The sequence below is a fragment of the Zea mays genome, chromosome 4 (genome assembly GCF_902167145.1).
Source record: "Zea mays cultivar B73 chromosome 4, Zm-B73-REFERENCE-NAM-5.0, whole genome shotgun sequence".
Lineage (NCBI taxonomy): Eukaryota > Viridiplantae > Streptophyta > Magnoliopsida > Poales > Poaceae > Zea > Zea mays.
In genome coordinates this window covers 94572388-94588710 of record NC_050099.1, presented here as the reverse complement: position 1 = coordinate 94588710, position 16323 = coordinate 94572388, and positions in this window count along the sequence as shown.

Sequence of the window (16323 nt, the reverse complement as noted above, 5' to 3'; positions counted from 1 at the left end):
CTTTACACAAGAAATCATTTTCTAGGTCTATTTTATTAATTCCAGCGAATAAGTGTACTGCAGGCACATTTTAACAGGAGTTCGGTGTTCATTTTGTAAATCCGAGGTCTTCTCTGTAATGATCTTAACACTGACTCGGGTGGCGGGTTGATTTGAGAAAAGCCAAGGGGGTCTTTAGAATAAATGTCAAGGCGAAGGGGTATGATCAAACCTGAGCCGTCCGATCCAATATCGAAGGCCAGGATTAGATCGACATTAAGTCGAACCCGCACGTGATACAGACCATCGGATCGAGATCTGATGGCCCCGAGGCTTCCACGACCAAATACAATCTCGATCGCACATCATGCGATCAACGACTCAGATGCAATCGACAAAGGGACATTCTATTTCTAATCTGAGCCATTCATCACCGATCCGAAGGCCGGAGTTCGTTTCTACGTGAGTTAAACTCGGCCCTTAGCTTCGAGATCCACGGTGGAGACGCCTTCTTCTACCCCACGACTTCTAGAGCGGCGACGCGAACACGACCAGCGGTGGTGCCCCGCCGGAGGATGGTCATCACCCACACTAGCGCAAAAATCCCCGTGAAAAACCGGTGTTATACGCACAGGACAACAAGGCGAAAACGATAGGACTTGTCTTATCGTCGATCGCTACATAGGGACCGCGGTCCACGACGGAGCACAGATTTGGGCGGAGTTCCGCGGCGACAAGAAATTCCAGGGCCCCAGAGGCGGGCGATGGAGGCCGCGAGGCGCGCCTGGAGTGCGGTGCCGTAGGTACTGGAGATCTTACACGCCTCATCGGCGGTGCGGCGGAAGGCCGAGGTAGGCGAAGGGAGGTCAGGGACGCAGAGTGCTGATGGGGAATCGGGAGGATCGGCCGAGCGGCCCAGGCAGGGAGCTCCCACCGCAGATCAACAACGCCCGCCTAGCCGTGGGAGAGGAGATTGGGTAAGGCTTGAACTATATAGCCCAGGGCGAACTCTGAATCCCAACGAGCACAGCCGATCGATTCGCAACAACTTCCGCGTTTCGCGCAAACTCGGACTAGGTCAGCAGACAACAGGGTCCCACCGGCAGAGGCCATGGGTGAGGCTAGCGCTGCGCGCGCGATGCTGAGTGGGCCGAGCTTCACGGTTGAACGAAGACGGAATCGAGCCCGGAAATTTCGAGAGTTTTGTTACAGAGGTCCGATTTCCCCCGCGCGCACACCATGGTGAGGAAGAAGCTCCAGGCGAGCGGGCCCCACCAGGCGGTGACCCAAACCTGTGATCCGAAAATGGAAAGGAAAGGCAGGGTAGTGGGCCGGCGGGAGATGAAATGTTAATGGGCCGAAAAGCTGGGGTTTCAGGCCAGGTGCGCAGGTAACCTTTTCTTTTTCTTTTCTAATTCCTTTATTTTCTTTTCATTTATATTTTGAGGTCCCAAGTTCAAATTATGACTCTTTATTAAGATATATCCCCACACATTCTTAGGTATAACATACCTATAGTGCATCGTTTAATGAAATGACTAATCATTTAGTTGAACGGAAAACCTTTCTATTACTTCTTTTCTAAAATAATTCTTGATTTCCAAAATTCAGTTCTCAATTTTCAACACTCAAGTATATTTTGAGATATCTGAGTTTACTATTTTATTTATTCATATATTTATTTTATTATTATTGATTATATATATATACAGATTTTGGGCCTTACACTTGAGCTCAAATGTTTAGCACAAAGTTCACCACTACAACGGAGCTCAAATCACTAAGAAAGACAATCGAGTGCGCAGAGATGGAGTGTGTATGATTAAAAATGCTCAAAGTATGCTTGGGTGACTCCTCCATGCGCCTAGGGGTCCCTTTTATAGCCCCAAGGCAGCTAGGAGCCATTGGAGGCATTCTTGAAAGGCAATTCTTGCCTTCTGTCGGGTGGCGCACCGGACAGTCTGGTGTGCCACCGGACAGGAACTGTTCAGTGTCCGGTGCAGATTGCCTTCCTAAATTGGCGCAGCCGACCATTGAAGACTTGGAGCCGTTGGCGCACCGGACACTGTCTGGTGTGCACCGGACAGTCTGGTGCCCCCATCTGACCGTTGGCTCAGCCACGCGTCACGCAAGGATTGCGCGGCCAACCGTTGGCTCGGCCGACCGTTGGCTCACCGGACAGTTCGGTGCACCACCGGACAGTCCGGTGAATTTTAGCCGTACGCCGCCGACGAATTCCCGAGAGCGGCCAGTTGACCAGAAGCTAGCCTGGCGCACCGGACTCTGCCCGGTGCACCCAAACTGCGCTGAGTCTTGGCTGCTTCAGCCAAGACCTTTTCTTTTTCTAATTTCACTGATTCTAGCACTTAGACAAATATGTTAGTATACAAAAAACAATGTACTAAGTGTAGAATCATACCTTCTTGAGGATTTGCACTTCATCCACCATTTGCACATAATTACTCACTTGGTTTGTGTTGGTCACTTTAATCACCAAAATACTTTAGAAATGGCCCAAGCGCACATTTCCCTTTCAAAAAAGCATTGCATTCCTTGCACTGAATCAAGGGAAGAATTTATTATCCATTCACCTGCGGGACGAATATTTACTAAGATAGTAGCCTTCCACATACCAGTAACATTGGCCGGGCGGGAATTTCTTACCAATATGATTGTTTTAAAGGGGCAAGACATAGATGTAATCCTGGGCATGAATTGGTTAGCCTAGCATAAGGCCATCATCAACACAGACTGAAGGACTATCAAATTGAGCCATGGCCATGAAGAGATTCAACTGTCCATCCCTGTAGCTGTCCCAGTCAAACCATCTGATGAGGACATCACTATGAGTACGACTGCACCAACAGCACCTCCACATCAAGCGCCACTTCCTTCATTAGCTGGGCCAATCACTCGGGCCCATGCCAGAGATCTTAACTTCGTCATGCTACTAAAGAATGAGGGCCCAGAAGAATAGACGACCAGCCCAACTGCGGCCCATAGTGGACGACCTAGGGTTGGCCGCCCCTAGGGGCTGGCCCCCTCTCTATTTGTCCAGGAGCTGCGCCTCCTTTGTTCTTCGAGTTTTGTTTTATGTTAGCTTTAGCTACTCTCGAACACGCGCAAATCAGCGCTGTCTTCGTGTATTCAGAACTCCACCCTCGAGTAATAAATTAGATTGCTCGCATCTTTTTCTTGTTCGTTCTTCGATTGCGCACAGAAAACGATCTTCGTGATCAGGTCGATCTCGCATCAGCAAGGTCGGTAACCACACGGAGTTGGTTTAGCGATTGCATTGGCGCCTCAGGCTTGCTCGTCGTAGTCGGATCGCGAGGGTCATCTTCCGCCAAATCGGAATTATCTCCACTCACCGAAAGATCGGGCACTTCAGCTATATCACCATCTGGGCAAGTTAAAGAAGCTATCGTGCAAGAAATCCAGGATATTCCGGTGGTATGTGAATTCCCGGATGTCTTTCCTGAAGACTTACCTGGGTTGCCCCTAGAAAGGGATGTGGAATTTGTGATTGAACTAAAGCCCGGTACGGCTCCTATTTCTAGAAGATCGTATCGAATGCCACCTAATGAATTAGCAGGGCTCAAGACTCAATTACAATACTTGCTTGAGAAGGGGGTTCATTAGGCCTAGTTCATCACCTTGGGGATGTACCACAATTTTCGTCAAGAAGAAGGATCAGACATTACGAATGTGTGTGGAGTACAGACCCCTTAATGAGGTCACCATCAAGAACAAGTACCCTCTTCCCCGGATCGATATTCTATTCGATCAACTTACTGGAGCTCGGGTATTCTCCAAGATTGACCTCAGGTCAGGTTATCATCAGATTTATATTCGACCCAAAGTTATACCCAAGATCGCATTCACTACGCGATATGGATTATTTGAATATTTGGTTATGTCTTTCGGATTGACAAATGCCCCAGCCCACCTCACATACTTAATGAACTCGGTGTTTATGCCCGAGTTGGATAAATTTGTGGTGGTCTTCATTGATGACATCCTGATCTATTCCAAAAATGAAGAGGAGCATGCTAAGCACTTACGGATTGTGTTAGCGCGCTTGAGGGAGCATCAGTTGTATGCTAAATTCAGCAAATGCGCGTTTTGGTTGGAGGAAATCCAATTTCTAGGAGATGTATTAACTTCACAAGGAATTGCTGTAGATCCCAGTAAAGTCAAGGATATTCTAGAATGGAAGCCGCCAACTACATTACATCAAGTTCGAAGTTTTCTTGCACTGGCTGGATATTACCGCAGATTCATTCCAGATTTCTCCAAGATTGTTAAGCCTATTACGGATTTATTGAAGAATGATACCAAGTTTGACTGGTCCTCAAAATGCGATGAAGCCTTCAAGCAATTAAAGGTGTTATTAACCACTACTCCGGTATTGGCTCAACCAAACATTGAAAAACCTTTTGATGTGTATTGTGATGCATCAGGTAGTGGACTCGGATGTGTCCTAATGCAAGAGGGCTGAGTCATAGCTTATGCTTCAATACAACTACGCTGGCATGAGGAGCACTATCCAACTCATGACTTGGAACTAGCTACAATTGTTCATGACCTCAAGATATGGCGTTATTATCTGCTGGGAAATACTTGCCATTTATATACATATCATAAAGGTCTGAAATATATCTTTACCCAATCAGAGCTGAACATGAGGCAAAGAAGATGGCTTGAGCTGATTAAAGATTATGACTTAGAAATCCACTATCACCCAGGAAAAGCCAATGTGGTGGCAGATGCACTGAGTCGCAAAGCTTCATGTCATTGTCTTACAGTAAGGACCTCTGACACCACACTATGTCAAGAAATGGAAAAGTTAAACCTAGGTATGATACAACACGGAACTTTGACACAATTAAAGCTTGAGTCAGTTCTTCTATAGAGAATTATTGATGCCCAAAGAACCGACAAGGGTATGAAACACATTCATGAGAAAATAGAAGCCGACAAAGCAAATTGCTTCAGGAAAATGACCAAGGAATAATATGGTTTAATAATCGCATAGTTGTGCCTAAAGATGCTGAGGTCTGCCAACAAATTTTGGATGAAGCTCATCTTAGTCGATATTCCATTCATCCCGGAAGTACTAAGATGTATCAAGACTTACAACAACACTATTGGTGGACAAAAATGAAGGTTGAGATTGCATGCTATGTGGAAAGATGTGACACCTGCATACGTGTAAAAGCAATACATATGAAGACCGCTGGACCATTACAATCCTTGCCCATCCCAACTTGGAAATGAGAGGATATTAGTATGGATTTCATTGTGGGATTACCCAAAACAACCAAAGGTTTTGACTCTGTAGGGGTTATAATTGATCGGCTTACAAAGATTGCGCATTTTCTTCCAGTAAAGTAAAGTATACAGTGGCCACCTACGCGGAACTTTATATTGCTCGTATTCTCAGTTTGCACGGAGTTCCAAAAACAATAGTGTCGGACTGTGGACCACAATTTGTATCCAAATTTTGCGAAGAGCTACATAAATCCCTGGGTACTAAGTTGCTCCACAGTTCGACCTATCATCCTCAAACAAGTGGACAAACTGAGAGAGTAAATCAAATACTTTAAGACATGTTGCGGGCGTGTGTCCTGGAGTTTCCGCTAAAATGGGATGATTGTCTGCCATTGGCGGAATTTTCTAATAATAATAGCTATCAAGAAAGCATTAAGATGGCACCGTTCGAAGCACTGTACGGGCGACGGTGTCAGACACCCTTAAATTGGTCAGAACCTGGAGAACAGTGGCATTTTAGGCCTGACTTAGTCAAGGAAACAGAAGCAAAGGTTTAACGAATAATGCACCACTTGAAAGAAGCTCAAGCTCGGCAGAAAAGTTATGCAGACAAACGACGCCGACCCTTGTTCTTTCAAGTCAAAGATTATGTGTACCTGAAAGTATCACCAATGAAGGGTGTGAACCGTTTTGGGGTAAAAGGGAAGCTAGCACCCCGATACATTGGCCCGTTTCCCATTCTAGAACAATGTGGACCAGTGGCATACCGACTTCAACTACCAGAAACATTATTTGTGGTGCATAATGTGTTCCATGTATCTCAATTGAAGAAGTGCCTTCGGGTTCCTGATCAAACCATCGATGTGGTGGATGTTGTCTTAGAACCAGATTTGACTTATTCTGAACATCCCATTCGAGTTTTGGATTAGAAGGATAGGATCACCCGAAAAAGGATTCTTAAATTCTATAAGGTACAAAGGAACTAGCATACTGAAGATGAAGCTACCTGGGAGACTCAAGATTTCTTAGAAAAGAATTTTCCTAGGTTTTTAGCTTCATGTAACCTGTAAGATATGTACATTTGTTTGTAAAGTTGGAATAAACCCAATACCACCCCCGTCTCTGTGAGACAAATAAGGAAATAAAGATGTGACATGTTTCCTTTTCCATTACTTACCCTAGGACCTTAAATCTCGGGACGAGATTCTTTTATGGGGGAAAGGTGTAACACCCCTGGTGTTACTAGCACTAAAACTTGAGCATAACATCATGTGCATTGACATTTCATGTGTTTTCTACACCTAGAATGCATTCACTAGGTAAAATTTTCAAACAAATTGTGATGATAGGACTTGAAGAGTGCTTAACCTTAGGGTAGGGTACTTAACCCTAGAATTAGGGCCTATGGATTAAAGTGAAGCCAAAATGAGTAAAAAATCTCATAAGCCATGAGAAATGTTCACAAGGTATCACATTTGATGAACTTTAGTGGCACAAAAACCCTAAAGTACTCAAAACCCTAAAAGGAACCTTAGAAAACCCTAATTGGAACCCTAGGGGGGTAAATGTTAATTTTAGGCACTTTTGGACCAAAGTGCAAATAGCAAAATGATAGAACACCAAAAACCAAGTAACTTTCATATTGAAGGATTTTCATGTAATGTGGAGGAATTTGGACTCATTTGCAAAAGTACCCCTTGAACACTATGTGGTTAAGTCTGAAATTCAGTGTATTGAAGTCAAATTTGGAGCCCTATATCTTTTAATTCATGGGGATTTTGCCCTAGGTTAATATAGCAAACTTGTAGAGCTATGGTAGGGGTATAACTTTGCTTAAGTGACTGAGCCTTGATGTTTTATAGAAAATGAAGATAAACCAGCCTGAAGATGGACTATCAGTCATCATTGAAAACTGAATTATGGCCACAAGTGAACTAGGAAGAATTTGGAGATAAAATTGTGAGGGATTGAGTAGGTAACTGAGTAAGATCTTTATAACAAACTTGTAGTTGGTTCTTTGGACGACAATATTGTTGCAGACAAGTGACCGAGTTGTTCCATGAAAAATAGAGAACAAAGCTCTCCAAATCGTGCTGTAAGAGTGTCTGATGTAGATCGCCATGGTACAGTGACCATAAAGATATCCGGTGTCGTGAGCTCGACACCAGTGATCCGCCGCCACAATTTGCGCCCGCCTGGGAGATTCGTGCGGTGGGAAGAGTAGATAACGTCGAGGCGGGGTGAAAATATCCACTGCAGGGTGAATCGGGTCGCTGGCCGGACCAGCCGTCGTGTCCCTCCGTTGTCAATCGCGCTGGCATCACCGGAGCTCATCGTTTTTCCGGCCATGACACGTAATAACCACTCTTCCACGTGGTAAGAGTCGTGGCAAGCCGCCAGTCATCGTCCATAGCCCATTTCCCCCTTGCGCTCCACGGAGAGCATGTCACGGTGAAATATCCTAGCCGGATAACCATGATCTTAATCCCAAAATTCGTGCCCAGTTCAATCGGGACCTATAAATTGACGATGCCCTCTTCTCCGCCTCTTTGTACGCATCCAACCCACCACTAGCCAGCACCTATCGTACATCATCGCGCTCTAATTTGGAATTCCCCACAAATCCACTCTCCGTGCCGCCGTGAACACCTCCTCCGTCGACCCGCTGTCCTGGCCTTCCACCCGCCTACCTAGCTACCGTTCTTGAGCCCTTGTACGTTGCTAAGGCGCACCTGCCTCCAATTTGTGTGTTGCAGTACTGTGTCGTCGAGAAAACGATGGGAGAGACTCATGTTCCGCGGTGTGCGTGAACCAAGCTCTAGAATGGCGTTCCGATCAAATTAGCGATTCTAAGTGGAGCGCCAAGGGTAGAATTAGGCGTAAACCAAAGTCGAGCATGAATTATTAGGTGTTGTGGCCGGTACAAGCTCGCTGGAGTAGCTGCTCCGCCGTCCGTGGTCGAGGACCCGGTCTTGCGAAGGAGAAAGAGTGGAGGGGTCTTAGTGCACATGTCAGAGAAATAGTGCCCAAGGTTCTTTACTATTTATTAAAAAAGTCGACGTCTTTTGTGTAAAGCCGCCAATGTGGGCACGCACGCGCGGGCGCGTTTCCCTGTTCGTGGGCCGGTTCGGGCTGGTTTGAGCTTGTTACTATTCATTCTTTTTGCTTTTCTTTTTCTACCAGGCTTAAGAAATTGATAGAAAATTCTAGAAAAATGCTAAAAATATGAGACCAATTTTACCACACTCCTAAATTCCTCTAGTATTTAATAAAAATAGTTCCATGATTTTTAGTCCCAACCAGGAATTATTCAACATTTAAGAAGGCCTAAACCTAGACTTTTGGAATTTTAGAAATTACTTGATTACTCCAAAAATCATAAAACTTTTTAGGTAAGCTTAATATGATAATTAGAGTCCTTGTGTGAAATTTGACATGTTTTGGACATTGTTTGTTCCTCAAACCCAAAACCCTAGCTTTCTAGGTAATATTTGCCTTATTCTAGTAGAGTACTGACTAAAAAAACCCTAGTTTCCCTGGTGTACTGTGAAGGTAAGTTGTATTCAATATACAACTTGATGTATCTCTATTATAATTGCATATTCATGGCATCACATGAGCATTCATATTTATATATGGTTATGTATAGAAAACGAAGAAGAAGTGTCGAAGAAGAAGAGACTGCACCACCAACTGAAACTCCACCTGCCGGGAATAGTTTTTATTTTGATATCTGTGGAACAGATCCCGAATCCCCTACAACACAAGGCAAGCCTCGGTGCATTAACCTTTTTCCTTGTGATTTTAAACTATTTATCACTTGAATGATGCATTAGGTGATAGGAGTTGGGTGCTAAACCAATTGTTGCATTTCCTTCCTTGGAACTGTTTACCATTCCTTGATTACCTATTTTATTAAAAAGGTTTTCTGATGCTTAGTATTGCTTTAGAAAACAAAAAGGTTTTGTTTTAAACCAAAGATTATGCTTCGAATGGAATGGGATGTTTTCAAAAATAAAACTTGATGGTGGATCCATCATGGCGGTGATGGGTTCAACATCGGACAAGATGTACCTCTACTAGGTACCAAACTTTGGGATTTTAAATAATAAAGCTGAGACCGGGCGGGTGACTTGCACAAGAAGGAAATCTCGGGTAGTGTCTCCGTCTGAGTCAATTAAGGACCGTGCCGATGTAGGCTTGCTGATTGAGGACCTTTTAAGTGGCCACATGCCTCGTCATGGGTAAGCTTTGCCTTAGGCAAACTAATACCGAAAAGGCCAACACACAATGGGAGTGGAGAGATGGCGAGAGTAGCGTGTACCCTCCGTGGCAAGAGGCAGGACGGTGGTGTATCTGTGCTCTCAGTTGGCGTGACCCCGGTCTTGTCTTAAGAAACCTAGTGGCGAGTTGACATATGCAAGGGTTAAGTGCTACATATGTCGTGTGGTTGGAGATCCCCAGCTGGGTATTAATCGATTCGGATCGTCGTTACTTCTCGGACATGAAGACTTGGTCACTGACTTACACGTAGCCTTCCAGTGAACTAAAGGGTTAATAAAAGACGGCTAGTGCAGGCCAAGTGCTTGAACTAGGATAGAAAGAGCTCTAGCTATAGATAATAACTTAAATTGGCAATAAAATTGGATTTTTAAGGATCCACTATTAGTAAGCATTTCTGCAAACAAAGTCTTTGATTCTTGAATGGCCTTACCTTGGCTCCCTCAAGCCAGCATATCCTTGAGAGTCTTTTCTTTTGTCGGGTAAGACTTGCGAAAGTACACTCCGTACTCAGGGTTTTCGAACCCATGTTGTAGGAGAGGAAACAACAGAGTTTTGCTGTTTTTGTTCAAAGGTGGTACCCAAGGAGGAGTCCCAGCAGTGAAGAAGGTCGTGGGAGGATGTTGGCCTCCCACTTTGAAAATAATAAACTTTTGTGCGGGAGGGTGTTTTGCCTCCCTGGTCTGTAATAATATTTTATGCACTCTAAATACCTTGGTATTGTAATAATAATACTCTCTCTATATATATTTTATGAATGTAAATTAAGTTATTGTAATCTACTTCCGCTTATTCTTTCCTCTGATGTGATGTAATATCTGCGTGACGGGTGAAGCGCTCTTGGGCGAAATGATAAGGATACAGTTACCGAACTTGTCAAGTGATTATGTGCATCTACAGGGTTGTCCGAGGTCCTTAGGACAAGGACAACTGTAGGTGGGCCTAATACCTTGGGAGGTTCCGTCACACCATGCCCGTGAACCCACAATATATATATGTGTGTTTATGTGTATCCATGTATATATATCTATATATTATATATATACATATATACAATTTTTTATATGTATATAAATATATGTATATATATGATATATATATATATATATGTAAATATATGTGTATAATTATGTGCCTGTGGGTTTGTGGTACCCACGTGTCACACCCGGATTTTGGGGCACCAAGACCCGGGCGCGAACATAATCACCAGGTGTGCTGGGACCAAGTCTCACACCTATGATGAATCATGGCACAGGATCGAATGTCACATCTTTACTATATAATAGGAGTTCTGTACAAAATAAATAATTACATTATAAGGAGACAACGGTCCAGCAACCCAAAGTTGACCGGGAGACGACGACCTAGACGTCTCACGAACACATCGCAACATCCTCCATGCGCCTCATCCTGCTGTACCTGTTCTTGACCTGTGGGGGGGTGTGAGACAGCAATAGTGAGCTCACATACGTTCATCGCTCAACAAGTTGTGGGGAATAATGTGCATGAACTCGCCAAAGGTGAGAGCTCATGTGAAGTGTAAGGCTTACCAAAGAGGATGGTTAGAGCTGAGCCAGAGACGGGACATGCGTGTGCACAGCGGAGAAGCGAGACCGACGTGCGGGACCTGCGCGTCGGTGAGATGTCCGCGCAGTGGGCTGGTGCAGAGAGGAGGTAAATGGGTCGCGATGGTTTTGGCCCACAAGCAGTAGGTTCGTTTTTTCCCTTTCTTTTATTGTTTCAAATTCAAGTTTAAATTCATAACTTTAATTCAAATCTGAGTCTCAAATGTGGTAATAAATGCAACAATACATGAAACCCAGCATGATGCTATTATAGTTTTTATTTTGGTTATTTATTTATTCATTTACTTATTTCTCTTTGATGCATAATTCATAAATGGATAACTCCATCAAACAAATAATTTACATTCATATTATTAATTTGTTGATTTTCAGATTTATATATATATATATATAATTTTTTAATTTGAAATAATTTCAAGGGTAAGAAAATTATTATTAAAGGGTACTCCAGTTTAAAGATTGTAGAGTGTTTTACTAGATTCCCATTAATTGAATATGGACATAGAAAAGAAAACTAGATAATCTCTAAGGGTTCCATGATCCCAAAACCCTTTTATATATGTGTTTATTTATTTTATCATTTTTTATACATATTTTAGGGCTTTACAAATCCTACCCCCTTAACAGAAATCTCGTCCTCGAGATTTGTAAGGAAAGGAATACAGAAGGATTGGTTTGTAATTCAGTGTTTTTTTTATTGATTCAAAATCTAGAGTCTCATTTTTTTCTTTATAGTCAATAGTGGGTGATTCGGAGAACATAGGTATCCAGCTAATTAATATGTAGGATATAAGCTGGACATGTTGAGGCAAGAAAGATTATGGCAAGGAAAAGACTTCATCCAAAATGTTTAAGTCTTGGTTTATCTCGAGATTCGCTTTGACTGTTATATCCATCCATGTCGATGTTGATCTTTCCTTCTCCGGTCTTGGTCTCATTGATTTCGAGGTGAGTGTATGTCATCGGAGTTGAGGAATATGGTTAAGATAGATATGAGTGAGATAGACTACATGATGTAGGTCAAATTTTGGTTTGACGCTAGGTAGGGATAGATGGATTATACAATTCTTCATTACTTTATTGGTTGGGTCAGATCTCATGTATGTGGTTGAGTTGGTTTAAGGCACTAGTTTAGTTTTAAGTGCATGAGGGGTATGGCCTTATCTTTTGTACCAGCATTAATAACTTACTCTAGATTAGATCATAATAGATTAGATAAAATCTAGATTAGGATGGATATGACTAGATTAGACTAGTTAAAGTTAGATAGATCTACCAGGGTAGAATAAATATTATTAATGTCTGTTTAGAATCTTTTGAGATAAGATGGATCATTAAGGTAAGAAATAATCTTTTAAGGTAAGAAGGATCCATTTAAAATAGATACACTTTAAGAGAGGATAATCTAATCTCATGAATTTTATTTATTTACACTTATGCCTATACTTATATATAATTGTGGACATTACTCCACAACTAATCACACTCAATAAAAGATCCAAATCAGACATGTATCATAAGAACAAACACTCAAGCGTATAGATAAAATAGTTTGGTTTTTGTTCCTAAGAGTAGGTCTCTTATTCCTAAAGGTCACTTTAGGCACAGGATTTCAAAGTGTGAAATCCCCATTTGTCTTTAGAAGGAAAAGGTAAGAATAATCAGAGTAAGGCGGAAATAGATGAGAAAATATTAAGATAAGTTTAGAAAAGAATTAGAGTAGCAAAGGTAAGGTTAATCAGAGTAGAACAGTAGAAGGTGAAACAAGATCATGATAAGTATAGAAAGAATCAGAGTAAGGTAAGTAGGTAATGGTTATGTCCATTTCTATCTAGGTTTCGTCCTACAGTCAACATTCCTCTGATACCACTTCTGTCACACCCGGATTTTGGGGCACCAAGACCCGGGCACGAACATAATCACCAGGTGTGCTGGGACCAAGTCTCACACCTATGATGAATCATGGCACAGGATCGAATGTCACATCTTTACTATATAATAGGAGTTCTGTACAAAATAAATAATTACATTATAAGGAGACAATGGTCTAGCAACCCAAAGTTGACTGGGAGACGACAACCTAGACCTTTCACGAACACATCGCAACATCCTCCATGCGCCTCATCCTGCGGTACCTGTTCTTGACCTGTGGGGGGTGTGAGACAGCAAGAGTGAGCTCACATACGTTCATCGCTCAACAAGTTGTGGGGAATAATGTGCATGAACTCGCCAAAGGTGAGAGCTCATGTGAAGTGTAAGGCTTACCAAAGAGGATGGTTAGAGCTGAGCATTGCTTTTAAAGTTGGTCAAAATTTTATTAGCAATTACTAAGTATAAGTAAATACCAACCCAATTAAGTAGTAGAACAAAAGTAACAACCTCACCTGCGATGCAATGCATATGACAAATTGAGTTTAGGTTCCATAATTTAATCATGTGAGTGTCCGAGCTGCTCATGACCGTGAGCACAGCTAGTATATCGGTTTTACACTCTGCAGAGGTTGCGCATCTTTACCCACAAGTCATGTTACCCATCTGCCAAGAGACGACCAATCCCATACACCTCTACCGAGGAGGCGAGGCAGGGTAACACTACGAGGCCTTTACAAAGTTCCACTAGCTTCAGAAAACCCGCTACAGTTTATAGGAAGCTCCAGTGCAGGAATCCCTCGGCTGACCGCCATCGCAGCAAAATCAACCAATGACCTCCCTACACTAACCACTCCCCTACTGCCCTTGCCCCTTTTGGGTATGGTAATCATCCACTAGCTTTCCTAGTTAATCAGCCAAGGGCGTCCATAAACCCTTATGGTAGAACTGTTTTCCCGGGTAGTTCTCCATGTTCCAATTAACATAATGATCTTAACATGAATAATAAATAAGAACTGATAACAAAATTATAATCATGAATAGTTTAATCTTCATACCCAAAACCACATAAAGCAATAGCAGGTACTACTCAAAAAGTTTAGTGGAGTCAAGGTATAAAGATAATCAAACTAGGGTAACCTATTAGGTCCCGTCAAAATTAACCTATGCAGATCATTATGATTAATCAGAACATGACTGGGTAAAAAGAAGTGATCAAGGGCACAACTTTCCTGGGACTTGAGATTCATGATCTTTAGATGACTCGTAACCTCACTGCTAGTCGTAGCAATACAAACAAACATGGTATAGACAAAATTAACATCCCACCATACATAAGAACAAACTACGTAAGAATATTCTACATGTTGTAACGAGATCATAGGAACAAGAATCACTAAATTAGGATCTACGGTTAATAAGTTATGAATTTCTGAAATTATTTAGCACCTAGAATAGATTAATTCGATTGAACAATTTTAATCCAAGTTTCATGGCTAAACAAATTTACTAAGTGATAAACAATATTAAAACAAAATTAATGCCACTGGAATGAATTAATTTGGAGTTAAAATGAATTTAATATGAACTATACAAGTTTCTGGAATTATTTATGTATTAAAAATCAATTACCAAAATTAATTCTCTAATTTTACTACTTTCTAAACTGCGCGCCGAATTTCTGGAAAGTGCAGGGGCTGGCTCGCAAAATAACTAAGACACAGAGAACAGTCAACCTGGATGGCGGGTTTATTCCCTAAAAACAGAGGGGTTCTTTTGTGAAATTGACGCCGAGAAGGGTTATGAGCTAGCCACGGTTGTTGGATCACCATCGGACGGATGCAAATAGATTGAAGTCTTTACTAAACCGGTATGCTTTTGTGATCCTAGGATCTGAGATCTACGGCTCCGATTCATTACCCCAAATCAGAACACTACTTCTAATCCCACTCGTCCGCTCCACATCCAATGGCTCACGCGTCTTCTTCTCTCCCACGCTAGCACCCGAGCTCCCAGGAACAAGAGCACGGCGGCGCCCCTCGCCGGAGTAACCATGTTCCATGTTTCGGCCACCAAATTGATTAGACGAGGTTTTCTACGCGCCTAATAGAGGATTGCGAGGCACGAGGAGGCATTCATACCGTAGTTTTGGGCGCTAGTGATACTCTCCGCGGCGAGCAGCGGATCGACGGCACCGACTCCACTCCGACGATGAATTGCGCTCACCCCGAGCTACCCCACGTCCAGCCGAATCGCGCACCGGCTACCACAAAAGCTGGTGACGCTCCCTGCATGCCATCAGAAGTCCCGGCAGTAGCGCAACACACGACAACTCGTGGATCCGAGGTGAAGAGGGGCGCCGATGCGAAATCACCGGTTCCAGTCGCCATTCCCGCGCGACGAGGCCAGGGACGCCCTCCATGAGCCGCGACGAAGATTCTGGGAGGGTTTTGGGTCCTCCCGACGGTGCTAACCGAGTTTTTCCCCTGCCGCGGCAACAGCTATTTTTCTCTCTCCCTCACCCCTGGTTCCGCTCGACCGAACACGATGATGGGGAACTATGGCGATGTGTCATGTACCCGGGTCGGCACTCCGTCCAAGGGGGGTAGTTGTAACCACCCGATGAGGTCGGCGCGAGTAGTTGCGCCAGCTCCGGTGGAATAGGGGTCTCCTTCGCCCGCGCGCGGAGTCTGTTGCGGGTCTTCCGCGACCACGACGAAGGGGGAAGAAGCTACTGGCAACGCGGGACCACGCGCAAGTGTCTCACGCGCACAAGGAAGGAAGGTGGCTGACGGGTGGGCCTGACATACCAGTGAGAAGGGAGCGCCCTACCAGAGACGGGACACGCGTGTGCACAGTGGAGAAGCGAGACCGACGTGCGGGACCCGCGCGTCGGTGAGATGTCCGCGCAGTGGGCTGGTGCAGAGAGGAGGTAAATGGGTCGCGATGGTTTTGGCCCACAAGCTTTTCCCTTTCTTTTATTGTTTCAAATTCAAGTTTAAATTCATAACTTTAATTCAAATCTAAGTCTCAAATGTGGTAATAAATGCAACAATACATGAAACCCAGCATGATGCAATTATAGTTTTTATTTTGGTTACTTATTTATTTATTTACTTATTTCTCTTTGATGCATAATTCATAAATGGATAACTCCATCAAACAAATAATTTACATTCATATTATTAATTTGCTGATTTTCAGATTTATATATATATTTTTTAATTTGAAATAATTTCAAGGGTAAGAAAATTATTATTAAAGGGTACTCCAGTTTAAAGCTTGTAGAGAGTTTTACTAGATTCCCATTAATTGAATATGCACATAGAAAAGA